The sequence below is a fragment of the Gorilla gorilla genome, chromosome 4, assembly GCF_029281585.2.
Source record: "Gorilla gorilla gorilla isolate KB3781 chromosome 4, NHGRI_mGorGor1-v2.1_pri, whole genome shotgun sequence".
NCBI lineage: Eukaryota > Metazoa > Chordata > Mammalia > Primates > Hominidae > Gorilla > Gorilla gorilla.
Window position 1 is genome coordinate 49,322,866 of NC_073228.2, and position 21,193 is coordinate 49,344,058.

At 48.2% G+C, this 21,193-nt stretch overlaps 1 pseudogene; it reads right to left on the bottom strand.

The window, feature by feature from the left end:
- Positions 1-175: 175 nt before the first annotated feature.
- Positions 176-21,181, bottom strand: LOC129533750 (non-histone chromosomal protein HMG-14-like; annotated as a pseudogene).
- Positions 21,182-21,193: the final 12 nt, after the last annotated feature.

The following is a 21,193-nucleotide window of genomic DNA, read 5'->3' on the forward strand; positions in this document are numbered from 1 at the left end:
TCTTTTCAAGAGTCAAAACCTTGGCATTGTTATTCTTATCCCAGGGATGTTGAATCCCCAACAGAGAAGATCCCAACAGGAGAGTCGGCTGCTGAGAGGGGAAGAGAGTGAGGCCCTGCCCTAGGAGGAGAACACAGAGTGACCCTAGCCCACCTCAGGCCTCCTGTAAAATTACTTCTTTTTCTTTTTTTTTTTCTTTCATAATTGAGATTTTATTGGTTGAGGGTCAGTACAGACATTTCAATTTGTACACAATTCTTAACATATGTAACAAAAATCGGCCAGGTTTCATGGCTCACGCCTGTAATCCCAAGACTTTGGGAGGCTGAGGCAGGCAGATCACGAGGTCAGGAGATCGAGACCATCCTGGCTAATACAGTGAAACCCGTCTCTACTAAAAATACAAAAAACTAGCCAGGCATGGTGGAGGGCGCCTGTAGTCCCAGCTACTTGGGAGGCTAAGGCAGGAGAATGGCGTGAACCCGGGAGGCAGAGCTTGCAGTAAGCCAAGATCGCACCACTGCACTCCAGCTTTGGCCACAGAGTGAGACTCCATCTCAAAAAAAAAAAAAAAAAAAAAAAAAAGTAACAAAAATCTAAAAAGCCACGTACTGTAATTCTTTTTAAAAGTTATCCCAGTGACTTTCCAGCTTAAAATTTGGAAGCAAATTTTCCTTAAGAGACTAAGTACCCATATCTTCACATGTTGATCAGCTGTTATGTATGGCCCACAGTTCACAACTGAATAGCATGTATACTACATATTCAAATTTTTAGTATTTCACTTCACAGTAACAAAGTTATTAGGAAAACAGGACTACCACAACCAAAGATGTTACAGAGTGCCCACAACTCCAACAGGGTGAGCCATAATAAAGGAGTTGTTTTCTTTAGGAAACAATTCTACTAAAAAACAACATGGGGATGGAAGTAATTTAAAATGTTCAAGACATTAAATGCAGGACTGACTCCATATTGCCATTTAATATGCTTTGTATTACAGGATATAAAAACTAACCCCCATCTATGGAATGTTAAGCTGACACCCGAGACTGTCAAAGTCTCCCATAATTCAATATCCTACACAATTTTCTGGTTGTACCAAAAAATAAACCAGCAAATGATTTCACCTCTTAAAAAAAAGCATTTACACTTAAAAAATGGAATGAGGTGGGATTCCCTCCTTCTCAAAAATGTTTTTAGAGCTACTAAAAAACTTGCATTTACAAAATAGTTTATAAAAATATTCCTCTGGAGGCCGGGCGCAGTGGCTCACGCCTGTAATCCCAGCACTTTGGGAGGCCGAGGCGGGCGGATCACGAGGTCAGGAGATCGAGACCATCCTGGCTAATGCGGTGAAACCCCATCTCTACTAAAAATACAAAAAATTAGCCGGGCGTGATGGTGGGCGCCTGTAGTCCCAGCTACTCGGGAGGCTGAAGCAGGAGAATGGCGTGAACCCGGGAGGCGGAGCTTGCAGTGAGCCGAGATCGCACCACTGCACTCCAGCCTGGGTGAGACAGTGAGACTCTGTCTCAAAAAAAAAAAAAAAGAAAGAAAGAAAAAAAATTCCTCTGAATTGTAAAGAAGGGAGACAGGGACCACTGATAAGACATGGTCTATGGTATTCATCAGACTTGGCTTCTTTATCTCCTGCTTCATCAGAGGCTGGACTCTCCTCAGTTTTCATTTCCCCTGTTTTCTGCAGGTAAATCTTCTTTAGTTTTTTGGTTAGCCACTTCGGCCTGTTTTCCCTTTGCTCCCCTTTTCCCTTTTTTTGCACTTTTGTGTCTGAAGATTTATCCTTCGCTGCTGCCTTTTTTGGCTTTGCTTCCACTTTTGCAGGAGGTTTAGCTGACAATTGCGCTGATCTCCTCTTGGGCTCTTCCATGGCAGCCCCTTCGGTGGAGCTGACCTTTTTCTTGGGCATCCTGGCAGCAGGGAAGGTGGGTGCCGGTGCCTGCTGGCCGCGGTGTGCCTACAGCCTTCGCGAAGCTGGGCTGCCTGGCCGCTGCCACTCCTCCCGCCACCAGAGCTGCTCTCGCTGTGTTGGCCAGGCTGGTCTCGAACTCCAGACCTTAGATGAACCACCTGCCTCGGCCTCCCAAAGTGCTGGGATTACAGGCATGAGCCACCATGCCTGCCCTCGGAGCTGCTCTTATTTTTCTTATATTAAAGAATATATATAACTAATTCTAGCCATGCAGTAAGACATTTAAATGTGTAGTTAAATATTTATGCATAAATAACAAGGGCCATCAGAAAGAAAAGCAGGACTGAAGCTGGCGGCCCACGCATCCACAAAGGCAGCAGGCAGAGGAAGCACAGGGCCATCCTTCCCTGCCTTGTTTCCCAGTCTAATTAGTCACCCAGACCTAAAAACATATCCTCAGAGGGTGGAGATTTTACAATTAAATATCGTTGTTCTTGGTGCCCTCTCCCCCGGTTCATCAAGTATAATACCACATACTTGACCTCCTGCCCACAGGGGACCTACCACCTCCTGGCCCCTCTCATAGGATCACTGGGCCTACCTGCACTGTGTGGCCAAGCCCTGTCTTTTTCCCAAGCCCTCAAGCCCATGCATGAATGTTCATTCAGACATCGTAGGGGGCTTTTCGCCCTTACAAGATGGAGGAAAATTCACTTTTTTTTTTTTTTTATTGAGATGGAGTCTCGCTCTGTCACCCAGGCTGGAGTGCAGTGGCGCAATCTCAGTTCACTGCAACCTCCGCCTCCTGGGTTCATGCCATTCTCCTGCCTCAGCCTCCCGAGTAGGTGGGACTACAGGCGCCCGCCAGCATGCCCAGCTAATTTCTTTTTGTATTTTTAGTACAGACAGGGTTTCCCCATTTTAGCCAGGATGGTCTCGATCTCCTGACCTTGTGATCTGCCTGCCTCAGCCTCCCAAAGTGCTAGGATTACAGGACTGAGCCACCGCACCCGGCCTGGTTTTTTTTATAATTTATTTTTCTTTTTAAAAATCCCAACCTTTGGATAGCAGGGAGGTGCTGGAGGGATAGGGTCAAGAAGAGTGTGTGAGAGCAGTAATTTCCCAAGACTGCCCTCTGCGGGACTGTATTTCAGAAAACATACTGGTGGGGCTACCTCTCCATTCACGTGTACTGCCTTAGCCTCTCCCCATCCCCCGCTGATGCACTTCCATAGACGCACTGTTCCATAACGGCAGCAGAATGCTGCAGAAGGCGCAAGGATTCCTCCACTCCATCTTCAAAGAAAAAGTCACTAATAAATCACATTTGGTAAGTTAGTGAACATTAAACACATTAGTGAGCAAAAGAAAATCTGAATGAACAAGAATTGGTAATCTACCTAACTGAACACAAATGAACGCTGGCAGTTCAGTAATAGGAAGTAAAGAACAGCGCTAACTGCAGAACAGCAGCACCCCCATCCCAGGAGCAGTGTGACTGGGAAGCAGCCCTGTGTGCGTGCTGTGGGGGTTCTAAGCAAAGTGAGCCGCCCATCGGTTTCCATGAGTTTGCTGATGTCAGACAAAAGACACCTGTTCTTTAGCTGTCTGCCCCAATTATCTCCCAAAGTTCCTTACTGAGAATGGAAAGCGTCTTTATCTGTGTGGTGACTTCAGTGGGCTAACAAATATTTGAGTCTAAAGCACAAGACTAGGCCGGGCATGGTGGTTTATGCCTGTAATCCCAACATTTTGGGAGGCCAAGGCAGGCGGATCACCTGAGGTTGGGAGTTCAAGACCAGCCTAACCAACATGGAGAAACCCGTGTCTACCAAAAAAAAAATATATATATATATACACACACACACAAATTAGCCGGGCATGGTGGCACATGCCTGTAATCCCAGCTACTCAGGAGGCTGAGGTAGGAGAATCACTTGAACCTGGGAAGTGGAGGTTGTGGTGAGCCAAGATCACACCATTGCACTCCTGCCTGGGCAATAAGACTGAAACTCTGTCTTAAAAATAAATAAATAAAAAGTAAAGCACAAGACTAAATAGTCATAGGCAGAACAGCAGCTACCATTTACAATTTGCTTACTTGATGCCAAATCCTGGGTTAGGCATTTTACAGTCTTATATGATTTAGCCCAGCAATCCATGGAAGCATAGTTTTTAAAATCATCATCTGACAGATAAGGATACAGGGCTAGAAGGACGTAGGTGACCTGCCCAAGTGTCCAAGGCCACACATCCAAAACAACAAGTTACGGTTTTAAGCCAGCACTGTTAGGCTCAAAGCCTTGTAACCATTCCTCTGTCCAGCTGTAGGACATAGGGAGATAAAGGGGGATAAGCCATGGTTGCCATCGAAGAGTCAATAACAATAACATACGGATGGTGAGAATGATGGCAGCTGCTGTTTGTTGGGAACCAGCTGTGGTCAGGTACAGTGCTAAGCACTTTAATTACACTGTTAAGTCACCAGGACAGAAACTCCCCCACACCAGCTCTGTAATAGGGGTGAGTGTTGGACATAAGCAGGGAGTTGACAAGAAGCCAAGACTAGGCTGGGCACAGTAGCTCATGCCTGTAATTCCAGCACTTTGGGAGGCTGAGGTGGGCAGACCACCTGAGGTCAGGAATTCAAGACCAGCCTGGCCAACATGGCAAAACCCCGTCTCTACTAAAAAATACAAAAATTAGCTGGGGATGGTCATGTGCTCCTGTAATCCCAGTTACTCAGGAGGCTGAAGCAGGGAGAATTGCTTGAACCCAGGAGGTGGAGGTTGCAGTGAGCCAAGACTGGGCCACTGCACACCAGCCTGGGCAACAGAGCAAGACTCCATCTCAAGAAAAAAAGAAGCCAAGACTAGAGATCCTTGCACTGCTGGGCTCCCAAAGTCTGGATTCCAAGCACCTCCAGGTTCCTATTTTGGCATATTTACATAATTTCACATTTTTATGCTTAGATAATTTTTTTTTCGGTCTGTCGCCCAGGTTGGAGTGCAGTGGTGCGATCTCGGCTCACTGCAAGCTCCGCCTCCCAGGTTCACGCCATTCTCCTGCCTCAGCCTCCCGAGTAGCTGGGACCACAGGTGCCTGTCACCACACCTGGCTACTTTTTTGTTTTTAGTAGAGATGGGGTTTCACCATGTTAACCAAGATGGTCTCGATCTCCTGACCTCGTGATCCACCCACCTCAGCCTCCCAAAGTGCTGGATTACAGGTGTGAGCCACCGTGCCCGGTGATAATTTTTTTTTATATAACAAAAAATTTTTTTATGTATCTCAAATGTGCACATTTTTCTTTTGAGACAGGGTCTTGATGTGTCACCCAGCCTGGAGTGCAGTGGTGCATTCATAGCTCACTGCAGCCTCAAGCTCTAGGGCTCAAAAGATCCTCCTGCCTCAGCCTCCAGAGTAGCTGGGGGTCTACAGGCATGCACCACCATGCCTGGCTACAATTCTTATTATTCCCCAATGCTACCCCAACCATATTTCTAAAAACTCCCAAAGTAAGATTCTATTTTGCCTAGTTTGTCCTCAATTGAGCAGTTTTGTCTGAGCCCAGAGTTTCTGCTGGGCCAGCCTGTGGATGAGCTGTCTCTCCCAGGCCGGTGCCCATCCCTGCCAGTAGCCTGGGAGGGGGAGGGGTGCCCAGGGTCAGGTGGAACAAAACATGACTGCCTAGGGCTGCCTCTGTCTCCATCTCACTGACGGCAAACCATAGCTCAGAGGGCCAGCTCTTAAGTGAGACCTGAGTGCCACAGAAAGGTGGACACAAGGCCAACAGCTACTAAATGAACGAAAATTCTGATTCCAATGAAATCTGCCAGAGAAATAAAGCATTTTTTAAAGGATGATGAAATAAGGCAATGTCTGATTAGGGCAAACATGATGCAGACAGGAAATACAGCAGTTCAGAGGAGGGAAGGTCAGGCCGCCTGGGGAGAGTCCATGAAAAAGATGGAACATGCCAGACGTTTTGCCTGGCGCTGGGAAAGAGTTGACTAGGACAGCATCCCTTTCCTCAAAGGGCTCCTAGACTGGGGGGAGGGCCGGACATCTGAATACATCCTGAGGAGACAGTGTGGGACAGCATGCTGGCAGTGGAGCCAGCTGTGGTTCTGCTCTTGGTCGGCTGGAAAGGAGTAGATGTAAGGGATGGCTTAGAAGAAGGGAAGTGGAAGAAAAGTTTTCTGAGCAGAAAAGAGGAAGGAAAGGCCTTCTAGACAGGACACTACAAAGGCAGAGAAGCCCTAAGCAGAGTGAGCACCAGACTCCACAGGTTAAGGGCTCAGTCACACAGGACGGCCCTCACGTCAGACCCCAGGTGCAAGGCCAAGCATCACCTATGCATCTGACCAACTGGCTATAAATTGGAGGTCCCCACAACTCCCTCCTCAGGTTTGACCATCTGCTAGAACAGCTCACAAAACCCAGGAAAATAGTTTACATACTATTGCTGATTTATTACAAAGGATATTTTAAAGGATACAAATGAACAGCCAGATGAAGAGATACACAGGGTGAGGTCTGGAAGGGTCCTTGTGGAGTTGGGGTGCACCATCCTCCCGGCACATGGATGTGTTCGCCAACCCGGCAGCTCTCCATGTCCTGTCTTTCAAGGATTTTTCTGGAGGCTTTGTCACGCAGGCATGATCGAGCTCCAGCTCTGCTCCCCACCCCAGAGGATGGGGAATGGGGCTGAAAGCACTAAGCTTCCAACCATAGTTAGGTATTTTTGGTGACCAGTCCCCAAATAAGGAGCCCACCAAGAGTCACCTCATGAGAACAAAGGACGCTCCTATCATGCAGAAAATGCCAAGGGATTTAGGAATCCTTGTGTCAGGAACCAAGGTGAAGGACCAAATGTTAGAACAAAAGATGTGTAATCATAAAAAAGAACAAGATCATCTCTTTTGTAGGAACACAGATGGATCTTGAGGCCATTATCCTCAGCAAACTAAGAAAGGAACAGAAAACCAAACACCACATGTTCTCACTTATAAGTGGGAGCTAAATGATGAGAACTCATAAACACAAAGAAGGGAACAACAGACACTGGGCCCTACCTGAGGGTGAAGGGTGGGAGGAGGGAGAGGAGCCAAAAAAACTACTGGGTACTGGCCAGGCACGGTGGCTCACGCCTGTAATCCCAGCACTTTGGGAGGCCGAGGTGGGTGGATCACAAGGTCAGGAGTTCGAGACCAGCCTGGCCAAGATGGTGAAACCCCATCTCTACTAAACATAAAAAATTAGCTGGACGTGGTGGCAGGCACCTGTAGTCCCAGCTACTCAGGAGGCTGAGGCAGGAGAATGGCGTAAACCTGGGAGGCGGAAGTTGCAGGGAGCCGAGATTGTGCCTCTACCCTGGGCAACAGAGCGAGACTCCGTCTCAAAAAAAAAAAGAAAAAAACTATCGGGTATTAGGCCTAGTGCCTGGGTGACGAAATAATCTGTACAACAAACCCATGTGACACAAGTTTAGCTATATAACAAACGTTCACATGTATCCCCTAATCTAAAATAAAAGTTAAAAAAAAAAAAAAAGGAAAAAACACCTGGGAGAAAAGAAAAATGATAAATTAAAAAAAAAAAATGCTCCTAGCACCCCCATCTTTCAGGAATTTCCAAGGGTTTTAGGAGCTTTGTGTTAGGAACTGGGGGCAGAGACCAAATGTATATTTCTTCTTATGTTACACTACCCCAGATAGGAAAACAGAAATTACTCTAGATATTTCAAACAAAAAGGGGTTGTATATAGGCAATTAGTGCTTTTCATTGGAGGGGCTAGAGGTGGTGAAGGTTGTGGGGAGGGGGTTGCACCACGGGCTTTCAGGCTACTTTACCACAGCTGATTTCCAGAGGATGGAAGAAGTCAGGAAACTTGGGACACCGCTGCTGAGGTCCTTGCAGCCCCACGGTCCCCAGGCTGGTGACTGGTGGGGGAGTATGGAGTCCAGCTGACCACCAGAGCCTGCACGCCTGCTGCTACAGGGGAGGAAAGGATGACTTCTACTTCTCCTTTCCACATTCCAAATTCCACGTGACTACCTTTTATTGGCAGCACCCTGCTGGCAAGGGAGCCTTGATGTGTGCTTCCTGGGCTTCCAGCATCTGCACAGAAAGGGGTGAAATGAGTGTCATAAGCAGCTACCACTCTGCAGCACAACTCCACATCCAGGCATGGTGGGGAGCCCTACTTATACTTGGAGGTGTCCTGGCACCCTACCCACTTTTGGTAGGTGTTTGGGTGTCCGAGGCTTTGCAAAAGAAGAAGGCATGGAGTCTACGGTGGAGTCACATGGTGGAGACCTAGCTAAGTCAGAGGCCTGGAGAGGTGTCATTCTAGCTGGGCAGCAGGTGACACACAACCATGCCCTGAGTTGATTGGAGAAACACCTGGGATTGACCCGGAGTTTGTTCTGGAATGTTTTCACTGGAATGAAAGCTGAGCGGTCCGCAGGCCATATAGTATCGGAGAAAACAGCCCTCATTGAAAAAGGCTGCCAGAGAAAATGTGCCCGCAGGGAAGTTCAGGGGTTTTGTTTGTTTGGGTTTTTTCTCTTTTGCTTTTTTTTCCTTTTGAGATGGAGTTTCGCTCTTGTTGCCCAGTCTGGAATGCAATGGCACAATCTCAGCTCACTGCATCCTCTGCCTCCTGCGTTCAGGCAATTCTGCCTCAGCCTCCCTAGTAGCTGGAATTACAGGCATGCACCACCATGCCCGGCTAATTTTTGTATTTTTAGTAGAGACAGGGTTTCACCATGCTGGTCAGACTGGTCTCAAACTCCTGACCTCAGGTGATCCACCCGCCCCAGCCTCCCAAAGGGCTGGGATTACAGGTGCGAGACACCGCGCCCGGCCTATTTTGGGTTTTTGTTTTGTTTTGTTTTGGAGATGGTCTTACTCTGTCACCCAGGCTGGAGTGCAGTAGCATGATCTTGGTTCACTGCAACCTCTGCCTTCCAGGTTCAAATGACTCTCCTGCCTCAGCCTCCTGAATAGCTGGGATTACAGGTGCCCACCACCATGCCCGGCTAATTTTTATATTTTTTTGTAAAAACAGTTTCACCATGTTAGCCAGGCTGGTCTTGAACTGACCTCAAGTGATCCGCTCACCTTGACCTCCCAAAGTGCTGGGATTAAAGGCATGAGCCACTGTGCCCCACCAGGAAATTCAGGTTCTGAAAATACACCTGTGGATCTCTAGCCTTGAACATCCTTGTATGCTGCTTTAAATGGCTGATCCTCAGTGCCTCCCTTCCAACTCACACGCTCACTCCCCTACATCAATCTCCCAGAAAAAGGGACCTCTTTTATTCTTTTTTTTTTAATTATTATTATACTTTAAGGTCTAGGGTACATGTGCACAACGTGCAGGTTTGTTACATAGGTATACATGTGTCATGTTGGTGTGCTGCACCTGTTAACTCGTCATTTACATTAAGTATATCTCCTAATGCTATCCCTCCCCCCTCCCCCCACCCCACAATAGGCTCTGGTGTGTGATGTTCCCCACCCTGTGTCCAAGTGTCCTCATTGTTCAGTTCCCACCTATGAGAACATGTGGTGTTTGGTTTTCTGTCCTTGCAATAGTTTGCTCAGAATGATGGTTTCCAGCTTCATCCATGTCCCTACAAAGGACATGAACTCATCATTTTTTAGGACTGCATAGTATTTTATGGTGTATATGTGCCACATTTTCTTAATCCAGTCTATCATTGATGGACATTTGGGTTGGTTCCAAGTCTTTGCTATTGTGAATAGTGCCACAATGAACATACGTGTGCATTTGTCTTTATAGCAGCATGATTTATAATCCTTTGGATATATGCCCAGTAATGGGATCGCTGGGTCAAATGGTATTTCTAGTTCTAGATCCTTGAGGAATCACCACACTGTTTTCCACAATGGTTGAACTAGTTTACAGTCCCACCAACGGCATAAAAGCGTTCCTATTTCTCCACATCCTCTCCAGCACCTGTTGTTTCCTTTTTAATGACTGACATTCTAACTGGTGTGAGATGGTATCTCATTGTGGTTTTGATTTGCATGTCTCTGATGGCCAGTGATGATGAGCATTTTTCCATGTGTCTGTTGGCTGCATAAATGTCTTCTTTTGAGAAGTGTCTGCTCATATCCTTTGCCCACTTTTTGATGGGGTTGTTTGATTTTTTATTGTAAATTTGTTTCTTTGTAGATTCTGGATATTAGCCCTTTGTCAGACGGGTAGATTGTAAAAATTTTCTCCCATTCTGTGGTTGCCTGTTCACTCTGATGGTAGTTTCTTTTGCTGTGCAGAAGCTCTTTAGTTTAATTAGATTCCATTTGTCAATTTTGGCTTTTGTTGCCATTGCTTTTGGTGTTTTAGTCATGAAGTCTTTGCCCCTGCCTATGTCCTGAATGGTATTGCCTAGGTTTTCTTCTAGGGTTTTTATGGTTTTAGATCTTATGTTTAAGTCTTTAATCCACCTTGAGTTAATTTTTATATAAGGTGTAACGAAGGGGTCCAGTTTCAGTTTTCTGCATATGGCTAGCCAGTTTTCCCAATGCCATTTATTAAATAGGGAATCCTTTCCTCATTGCCTGTTTCAGTCTATCCAATTTTTAGATTTATTTCTCATTGTCTTTGTTAGAGACGGGCCTCACTTTGTTGCCCAGGCTGGTTTTGAACTCCTGTTCTCAAGTGACCCTCCCGCCTCGCTCTCCCAAAGTACTGGAATTACAGGCGGGAGCCCTGCGCCCGGCGAAGCCTGTATTAAGCCCTTTTATGCTCACTCTGCAGTACTGCAGAGAGCAGGGAGGAAGCAGAGGTGCCCTGGCATCTTCAGCTGGAGGTGAGCAGGGTGCTGAGGGTGTGAGAGGCCGGGCGCCTGGGGATGGGAGGCGGGACCGCACCTTCACGGGGACGCTGCCACCCTACCCCAGAGGTCAGGGCCTCTCGCCCAGCTCTGGCTCTGAGGTCCTGGAGGGAGGGAGATGCTGTTGCGATTCAGAAGATCAGGGGAGGGCCACCCCCATTCGAGAAGAGTGAAAATCCTGAGCTTGAAGCAGAAGTGGAATCGGTTGGAGCCGAGGCTTTAGAGGGTGGCGTTGGGAAGAGGGTCTGGCGCCGCCCTGTGGACTGTTCGGGCTCACGGGGCTGAAGGCTCCGAAGACCGCGACCTGCGAACCATGGGGAGGTTCCACGCGGATGAAGGCTACAGCCCCGGCCAGAGACCCTACACTAGGCCTGGACTTCTCCACCGGCTTATGACATGATAGCTCAATAAGCTCCTTATTTAACGCACTGTTGTATCAGGTCCCTGTCGCAGCCACTGGCCCTATAGCCTAATAAAGGAGCGGGTGCACGCATTGGATTGGTGAGCTACCGCCACAGCAACGCGTCCTAATCAACCATCCCAAACGGCAGTTCGAATAAAGTTCTTGCAGGCCTGTGCTTGGGCTTGAACGCTGGGCCGGCCGCTGCGCTCTGTGGCTCCCTGCAGGCCTGCGGATCGGCCAGGTGGCTCCGAACCTTTTGGACCGAGGCTGAAGCAACGGCTGCACCAGAGAAGGCCTTCTGGGTGAAGGTGGAAGTGCACGGGGTCCGCAGAACCGCCTAAGGCGTCTTCAGGTGTGGGTTAGGAACTGGCAGGCTCTCCTTTGTGCTTCATTCCATGGCCAGAGCAAGACATGCGGGCAAGCCCAAAGCCAGGGGCTGGGAAAGCACCCTCCACCCACAACGAAACCATGGCAAGGGGTGGGTGCATGTAGGGCTGAGGAATTGGGGCCAATAGTCTATCTATCCCGTGAGGAGACCTGCTGTGGGGGTTGCACAGCCTGGGTCTGCAAGCTTCACTGCCCTCGGCCTGGGCGTCCTGTGCTCCTTTGGCCTCTCTGGGTTAGGAAAGTATCCCTCTTATCTCTGCAAAGGTCAGAGTCCCAGTGTCTGCTTTCAAATATAAAACCAGCTCTTCGGGGTATGACCCTGAACTGTATGAGGGCCGCCCTTTCAGTAATTCTCTCTCCAGGAGTGAGAACCTCCCTTTCTCAATTTTAGGTTAGATGGGTCTGAGTGTGTTTAGTGCAGTTCATGGTTAAGCAGGAAGATTAGAAATAAGGACATAGAGACAACTATTTTCTTGGTGTTAAACTCATTTTAAACAAAGTGGAAAGTAAGGGATTTAGTAGGGAAATCCTTTCACCTTGGCAAAAGTATAGTCTATCCGGTCACAACTGGCACAGCATGATCCTTGGTGGCTTGGCACAAGCATTCCCTGTCCTCCATCAAGCCCATAATGTCCCTCAGTAATTCCACTGCATTTTTGTGCAGCTGCTGTGTGCTGGAGCTGTGGGGAACCCCTCGGTAATCTCTTGTCTGCTTTTTAGGAGCTCCTATCTCCAGGTCTTCTTTTACTTCCCAAGCCACCCCACTTCTTTGAAAGGTCTGCAGGCTTGTCTACCTCTTCTCAGCTTGCTCTGCATGCCTTGGGGAAGCTCTTAAAGCACGGATCATAAAGGAGGGGGGCGGAGAAGAGGGAAATGCATGTTTCCACAAATGGACCATGAGCCCACCAGGCAGGCTCTAGATGGGGAAAAAACACCCTTACATTATCATGTGACTTGCACAAGAAAAAAGGTACCTGCAAAGGGTCAAGGGACCAGAGAGGAGAACTTAAGAGGTATTCTGGAGGAGGCGACTTTTGATGTGAGCTTTCTAGGTGTAAAGGGCATTGTAGATGAAAGGACTGGCTGGTAAGTGGCCAGCAGATAGAAATACAGGCTGAGCTCAGGGGAGGGTACACCCAGAGGTGGGGAGGAAGGTAGGAAGTGAAAAAGGAGGCTGGGTGTGGTGGCTCACGCCTGTAATCCTAGCACTTTGAGTGTCCGAGGCAGGCGGATCACTTGAGGTCAGGAGTTTGAGACCAGCCTGGCCAACATGGTGAAACCCCATCTCTACTAAAACTACAAAAATTAGCTGGGTGTGGTGGTGTGCGCCTGTAGTCCCAGCTACTCAGGAGGCTAAGGTATGATAATTGCTTGAACCCGGGAGGCGGAGCTTGCAGTGAGCGAAGATCATGCCACTGCACTCCAGCCTGGGTAACAGAGTGAGATCCTGTCTCAAAAAAAAAAAAAAAAAAAAAAAAAAGGAAGTGAAAAAGGAAAGGGAGAAGGCCAGAATGGAAAGGGAGCTAAAGACAGACTGAGCAAGGCAGAGTTGGAGGCCAGCGCAAGAAGGGCTCAAAACATTTGCAAGGACAGTTCACATCCCACTGGTATGTCAGCTTAGATTTAAAGCACTACCCAGAGTTATTCAAAGCCAGACAGGAGAACTGCAGGCATCAGAATGCCCTGGGGACGGGTCCAAAATGCAGAATCCTAAGGCCCACACTAACCCTAAACAGTCACTCTACGATGAGATCCAAGAATTTGGGCTTGATCCCACTTCCCCTGTCCCCTGCCCTCACCACTGAGGACCTAAAGCATAATAAAAGGGGACAATCTCTGCCCTAAATAATCCCTTTTGGCAGTTACTTTCTGTTTTCAAACTTCAAGTCTGTCCTCTGGGACTAACCTAGGAGATGAGGGGTAAGGGAATTAACATTTACGGAAAATGGAGGAACCCACATAGGCACCTGTGTTCACCTAATATTCCTTACCAAGCAGTGGGTGCTGCCATTATCTCCATTGTATGGATGAGAAAACAGGCTTAAAAGAGGTTAATCAACCAGGTGCGGTGGCTCACGCCTGTAATCCCAGCACTTTGGGAGACCGAGGACAGCGGATCACGATGTCAGGGGATCGAGACCATCCTGGCTAACACAGTGAAACCCAGTCTCTACTAAAAATACAAAGAAAAAAAAAATTAGCCGGGCGTGCTGGTGGGCGCCTGTAGTCCAAGCTACTCAGGAGGCTGAGGCAGGAGAATGGCATAAACCCGGGAGGCAGAGCTTGCAGTGAGCCAAGATCGCGCCACTACACTCCAGCCTGGGCGACAGAGTGAGACTCCATCTCAAAAAAAAAAAAAAAAAAAAAAAAAAGAAAGAAAAAAAGAATTAGCTGGGCATGGTTGCGCGCGTCTGTAGTCCCAAGCTACTCAGGAGGCTGAAGCAGGAGAATTGCTTGAACCCGGAGGCACAGGTTGCAGTGAGCCAAGATCACGCCACTGCACTCCAGCCTGGTGACAGAGCGAGACTTCATCTCTAAAAAAAGAAAAAGAAAAAGGAAAAAAAAAAAAAGAGGTTAAGTAACTTGGGCGGGGGTGGCCAGAGCCACAGAACTAGTAAGTGATAGAAGTAGGATTCTCACCTAGTTCTTTCTGATTCTAGTTGGAGAGGCAGCTTTGTTCAGTGGGTTTTAGAGCCAGGGCTGCTTAGGTTTGGATCTCACCTCTATCCCATATTATTTGCTGGGACTTCCTTAAAACAGAGTGGGGCTCAGGGCAACCCAATGAGTATGGGGCTAAGACAGCTGCCACCGAGTCAGCATTTTTCACAGGCCCCTCGAGATAGCACTGAAGACAGAAATTTCTAAATTGAATTTTATTGATGTTCAGGAAACAGAAGTCAGTCACAACCCCCCTTGGCCCTCAGCCCCAAGCAGAGAGCCCAGAGTGTGTGACCTCAGGCAAGTACCAAAACCTCTCTGTGCCTCAGTTCCTCATCTGTAAATTGGGGCAAATGTCAGTTGATGTGAGGATTAAATATGATGATATCCTGGCTGGGCACAATGGCTCACCCCTGTAATCCCATAACTTTGGGAGGCTGAGGCCGCTGGATTGCTTGAGGCCAGGAGTTCGAAACCAGCCTGGCCAACATGGTGAAACCCCATTTCTGCCAAATATACAAAAATTAGCCAGGCATGGTGGTGCATGCCTGTAGTCCCAGCTACTTGGGAGGCTGAGGCACAAGAATCGCTTCAACCCAGGAAGCAGAGGTTGCAGTGAGCTGAGATTGCGCCACTGTACTGCAGCCTGGATGACAGAGTGAGACTCTGTCCCAAAACAAAAAGAAAAGCAAAGCAAAGAAAGAAAAGGAGAAAAGAAAAGAAAATAAAAAGCTGATATCCTTTTTTTTTTTTTGAGACGGAGTCTCGCTCTGTCACCTAGGCTGAAGTGCAGTGGCACGATCTCGGCTCACTGCAAGCTCCGCCTCCTGGGTTCACGCCATTCTCCTGCCTCAGCCTCCCAAGTAGCTAGGACTACAGGCGCCTGCCGCCACATTTGGCTAATTTTTTTGTATTTTTAGTAGAGACAGGGTTCAATAAAATGAAGCAAAATGGGGATGAAACATAATGAACCACAGCAGTTTTTTGTCCCTACTGTTCCCACCCTTCTGGGGAGCAAGATTTCAATGGAATCTTCTGGTGCTTCTCCCGACATCTCTTGCACGTCTCATTGTTTTTATTATTATTATTTTTTTGAGACACAAATGAGCTAAACGCTACTTCGAATTATTAAAGCCCATATCACTGGAGAAATAAGATCCCTATTCTGAACACCTAGCAATAAGTACCATAATATACTTTACCTCTTCATTTTCCTCATCCAGGTATTTTAATACTATTCAGATCAAATGAAACTTTTACCTACAAAAGAAATACACATTTAAAGGCAGGTTATAATGTACATAGAAGTCAAAGGATGAGTTGGGCGTATTTCATTACATATTAAATATTTTATATGGTTAAAAAAATCCACAAAATCAGAAGACAAACAACAAACAACCATCACAACTCATAGCGAAGGGTTAATATCTGCAACACACCCAGAGTATCAGCAAAACTGCTAATGATACAATTAACAACCCAGGAAAAAGTATACATAAAATTCATAGAAGAAGTCAGAATACCTAACAAATACCTCAGAAGACTTTCAAACTTTCTGGTGGTCAGAACAATGCAAATTGAAAGCAATGAAATGTCATCTAATCAGAACAGCAAATTGTGTGTATGTGTGTGAGCACAAAAAATGGGAAGACTTGGGTTCTAGACACAGCTCTGGCCCATTACTAGACATAAAACTGTGAGCAGGTCAGTTCACCTTTGAGCTTCAGTTCTTTAATCTGTAAAATAGGTCTAATATGTCTGCTTTGCCGATCTCACAGTGTTACCATAAGGATCAAATTAAAAATGTATATGCAAGTTCTTTCAAAATGTCATTCAAATATAAAAATATTATAATAAAGGCCAGGCACAGTGGCTCATGTCTGTAATCCCAGGATTTTGGGAAGCAGAGGCAGGCAGATCGCTTGAGTCCAGGAGTTCGAGACCAGCCTAGCCAACATGGTGAAACTTTGTCTCTACTAAAAATACAAAAATTAGCTGGGTGTAGTGGCGCAGGCCTGTATTCCCAGCTACTCAAGAGGCTGAGGCAAGAGAATTGCTTGAATCTGGGAGGCAAGGTTGCAGTGCACCAAGATCATGCCACTGCACTCCCGCCTGGGTGATAGAGCGAGACTCTGTCTCAAAAATAAAATAAAAAATTGGCCCGGTGTGGTGGCTCATGCCTGTAATCCTAGCACTTTGGGAGGCTGAGGTGGAAGGATCGTGAACCTAGGAGTTGAAGACCAGCCTGGGCAACAAAGCCAGACCCTGTCTCCTTAAAAAAATTAAGTTCAATTAAACATTTTAAAAAATAATAAACCAGTCATTAGAACCATAAACCTGTACTGTTTTTGACAATGTAATGCACTGCCCTGTAAAACACTACAATTAAGACTGTTATTTTAAGGACCCCGAAGTCTGTGAAGATCAGGCACTTTTTTGAAACCCTAAGATAATTATCCCCCAGTTTTCTCCATTCTTTGTTTCTACCTAGAACCAAGTTCACCACCAAAACACAGTCCTGCTGACGTCAAGTATTCATTCATATGACATGTAATTACCGGGGTCGTTAAAATTTGGGCAGAATCTTTGTCAATTCACCAGGACCTTAGGCAAAAAATCAGGAAAATGAAGTGACTGACTCAGTCTGCCAAAAGCGGATATTCTGAAATACCACTTTCCAACTTTAAGGAACACTTCCTGCCAGGTGCGGTGGCTCACGCCTATAATCCCAGCACTTTGGGAGGCCGAGGCAGGCAGATCACGAGGTCAGGAGATCGAGGCCATCCTGGCTAATGCGGTGAAACCCCCGTCTCTACTAAAAACACAAAAAATTAGCTGGGCGTGATGGCGGGTGCCTGTAGTCCCAGCTACTCGGGAGGCTGAGGCAGGAGAATAGCGTGAACCCGGGAGACAGAGCTCGCAGTGCACTAGCCGCGATCGTGCCACTGCACTCCAGGCTGGGCGACAGAGTGAGACTCAGTCTCAAAAAAAAAAAGAAAAAAAAGAAACACACTTCCCTACTCGTTAGGGAAATTAATCTTCGTCTCTTTTTCTCAAATTACACAATTGGAAATTAATTTAGATATTCTGGAGCTCCTCCAGCTGGTGGGCCAACTAAGAGAAAACAGGAAGTGGGAGATTCTAGCTTAGCTGGACCATATCCAGGTCTCCATAAGGAATTCTCTTTGGCTGGCACGTAAAAAAATTCTTTCAGCAAGAGCATTAATCTTGAACGTGTGTAAACATGAAAGCTATGGTTAACCCTACCTGCTCCTTAGGTCTACAGCCAGTAGAGTCAGATAGCTGGGTCCTAGGACTTCAGCTTTCATAACTGACATTATTGTTAAGTCCATGCGACTGACTCACCTTGTCTTGGCACAAGTTAGCTTTTCCTCCACGTCGATTTTTTTTTCTTTCAGCCTCAACAAAATCCCTTTAATGAAACAAACCTGGCAACCTGAGCTTTGGTTACTGTCTCCACCAGAGGCCTGTACAAGCCAAGTGATCCAAGCTGAGGCCGGGAGCGGTGGCTCATGCCTGTAATCCCAGCACTTTGGGAGGCCAAGGCAGGAGGATCGCTTGAGCTCAGGAGTTCAAGACCAGCCTGGGCTGGTCTTTGAGAAAGCGAGACTTTGTCTCGAAAAAAAAAAAAAAAGTGTGGCCTGAAAGTTGAGTGTTTGACAAAAAGGAGAAACAGTGCCTTTCCAAAACCAAAGGTCCCTAACCAAGATCTCTTTAACGGGGTCTCGAAAAAAGGAGAATGGGATGAGAAGGATATATGGGTAGTGTCATTTTTTAACTTGCAGACTTCATCCTAGTCTTCCAGTTATCGTTTCCTAGCACTCCATGTTCCTGAGACAGTGTCACCACCCCAAGGACTCTGTCTCATTTTCTTTGCCTGGGCCCTCTTTCTACTGAGGAGTCGTGGCCTTCCATCAGTAGAAGCCGGATGTTCTTGTGTCCGAAATTGGTGGGTTCTTGGTCTCACTGACTTCAAGAATGAAGTTGCGGACCCTCACAGTGAGTGGTACAGTTCTTAAAGATGATGTGTCCGGAGTTAGTTCCTTCTGATGTTCGGACGTGTTCAGAGTTTCCTCCTTCTGGTGGATTCGTGGTCTCGCTGGCTTCAGGAGTGAAGCTGCAGACCTTTGCGGTGAGTGTTACAGCTCTTAAGACGGCATGTCTGGAGTTTGTTCGTTCCTTCCGTCTGGAGTTGTTCATTCCTCCTGGTGGGTTCGTGGTCTCACTGGCTTTAGGAGTGAAGCTGCAGACCTCCCTGGTTGGTGTTACCAGCAGATAAAGGCTATGCGGACCCAAAGAGTGAGCAGCAGCAAGATTTATTGCAAAGAGCACGAGAACAAAGCTTCCACAGCATGGAAGGAGACCAGAGTGGTTTGCTGCTGCTGGCTCGGGCAGCCTGCCTTTTTTTTTTTTTTTTTTTTTTTTGAGACAGAGTCTCCCTCTGTCACCCAGGCTGGAATGCAGTGGTGCAATCTGGGCTCACTGCAAGCTCCACCTCCCGGGTTCACGCCATTCTCCTGCCTCAGCCTCCCCAGTAGAGGGGATTACAGGCACCCACCACCGCACCCAGCTAATATTTTGTCCTTTTAGTAGAGTCGGGGTTTCACCGTGTTAGCCAGGATGGTCTCGATTTCCTGACCTCGTGATCCACCCCTCTAGGCCTCCCAAAGTGCTGGGATTACAGGTGTGAGCCACCGGCATCCAGCAGGGCAGCCTGCTTTTATTCCCTTATCTGACCCCACCCACATCCTGCTGATTGGTCCATTTTACAGAGAGCTAATTGGTCCGTTTTGACAGGGTGCTGATGGGTGCATTTACAATCCCTGAGCTAGATAGACACAGAGTGCTGATTGGTGCATTTACAATCCTCTAGCTAGACATAAAAATTCTCCAAGTCCCCACTAGATTTGCTAGACACAGAGCACTGATTGGTGCGTTTACAAACCTTTAGCTAGACACAGAGTGCTGATTGGTGCATTTGCAAACCTTGAGCTAGACACAGAGCACTGATTGGTGCATTTACAATCCTTTAGCTAGACACAGAAGTCCTCCAAGTGCCCACCAGATTAGCTAGATACAGAGTGCTGATTGGTGCATCCCCAAACCCCAAGCTAGACACAGAGTGCTGACTGGTGCATATAAAATCCTCAGGCTAGACATAAAAGTTCTCCAAGTCCCCATCTGACTCAGGAGCCCAGCTGGCTTCACCTAGTGGATCCTGCGCAGGGCTGTGCCAGGCGCCTGCACTCCTCAGCCCTTGGGCAGTCGATGGGATGGGACCGGGCGCTGAGGAGCAGGGGGCGGCGCCCGTCGGGGAGGCTCAGGCCGCGCTGGAGCTCACAGGGGTTGGGAGGGGGCTCGGGCATGGCGGGCTGCAGGTCCTGAGCCTTGCCCCATGCAGGGCGGCTGGGGCCTGGTGAGAATTCAAGCGGGGTGCAGGCGGGCCGGCAGTGCTGGGGGACCCGGCGCACCCTCTGCAGCTGCTGGCCCGGGTGCTAGGCCCCTGACTGCCCGGGGCCGGGGGTGCGGGGCCCGCTGAGCCCGCGCCCACCCGGAACTCGCGCTGGCTGGCGAGCGCTGCGCGCAGCCCCGGTTCCCACACCCGCCTCTCCCTCCACACTTCCCCGCAAGCAGAGGGAGCCGGCTCTGGCCTCGGCCAGCCCAGAGAGGGGCCCCCACAGTGCAGTGGCGGGCTGAAGGGCTCCTCCAGGATGGCCAGAATGGACGCCAAGGCCGAGGAGGTGCCGAGAGCGAGCGAGGGCTGCTAGCACGTTGTCACCTCGCATTCTGAACCACAGACTCTCCAACTCTCCGGCGCTTTTCGCCCACTCGGTCCCTCAGAACACGAAGGGCTCTCTCATCCTATCACTAAAACGATTAGCTGTCCGGAGACACGGAAAAAGTCGCCCCTCTTCTTTGCAGGATTCCTCCCTTGAACTTCTCCAAACCCTCTTAGTGTGACGTGACCCCACCCCTAGCTAACCCAGGCTGCTTCCTTACCAGCTTCCCGCCCCCTGGGGAGGCGCCAATGCAAAGACCGTCCGCTGCCAGCTCTGCCGCTATCTCTGTGGGGTGAATCTAACATGGCGGATAAAGACGGTAACTAGTCCCGTTTCTCCGCGTTTTCGCCAAGAAGATTGGCTCTTACCACTTGTCCCTCAAAACGACCACCCCATTGACTGGTGGCGATTGCGTCGACGGAGACGGGGCAAAAGCAAGCTGAACCCGAAAAATAACAAACACTGGGGCTGAGGGGCGGAACTACGAGTGCGCAGACATGGGCCAGAGCGGATTTCCCCTGCCCCAGGCAAATTCGGCACTCACTGCATCCCCGCAGGCCACTGAACTTAAGAGGACTACTTGCCCCAGACTCCTGGGGCTGGATGGGAATTGTAGTCTCCCTAAAGAGTTGTAGGTATCTTTTTTAGGCCTAGTTTCTGCTTTCAAAATACGAAAACATAACAACACTCCAATCCATAACTGTTGACAAGTACAAGCGCGCACAGGTCTCCAATCTATCCACTGGATTTCCGTGAGAATTGTGCCCGCTTTGGTATTGGATGTTCCTCTCCATAAGACTACAGTTTCTAAGGAACACTGTGGCGAAGACCTTTCATTCCGCAACGCATGCTGGAAATAATTATTTCCCTCCACCCCCCCAACAATCCTTATTCCTTATATTTACCTAAACTGGAGACCTCCATTAGGGCGTAAAGAGTGGGGGATTGGGACCTCTTCTTACGACTGCTTTGGACAACAGGTAGCGATTCTGACCTTCGTACAGCAATTACTGTGATGCAATAAGCCGCAACTGGAAGAGTAGAGGCTAGAGGGCAGGCACTTTATGGCAAACTCAGGTAGAATTCTTCCTCTTCCGTCTCTTTCCTTTTACGTCATCCGGGGGCAGACTGGGTGGCCAAT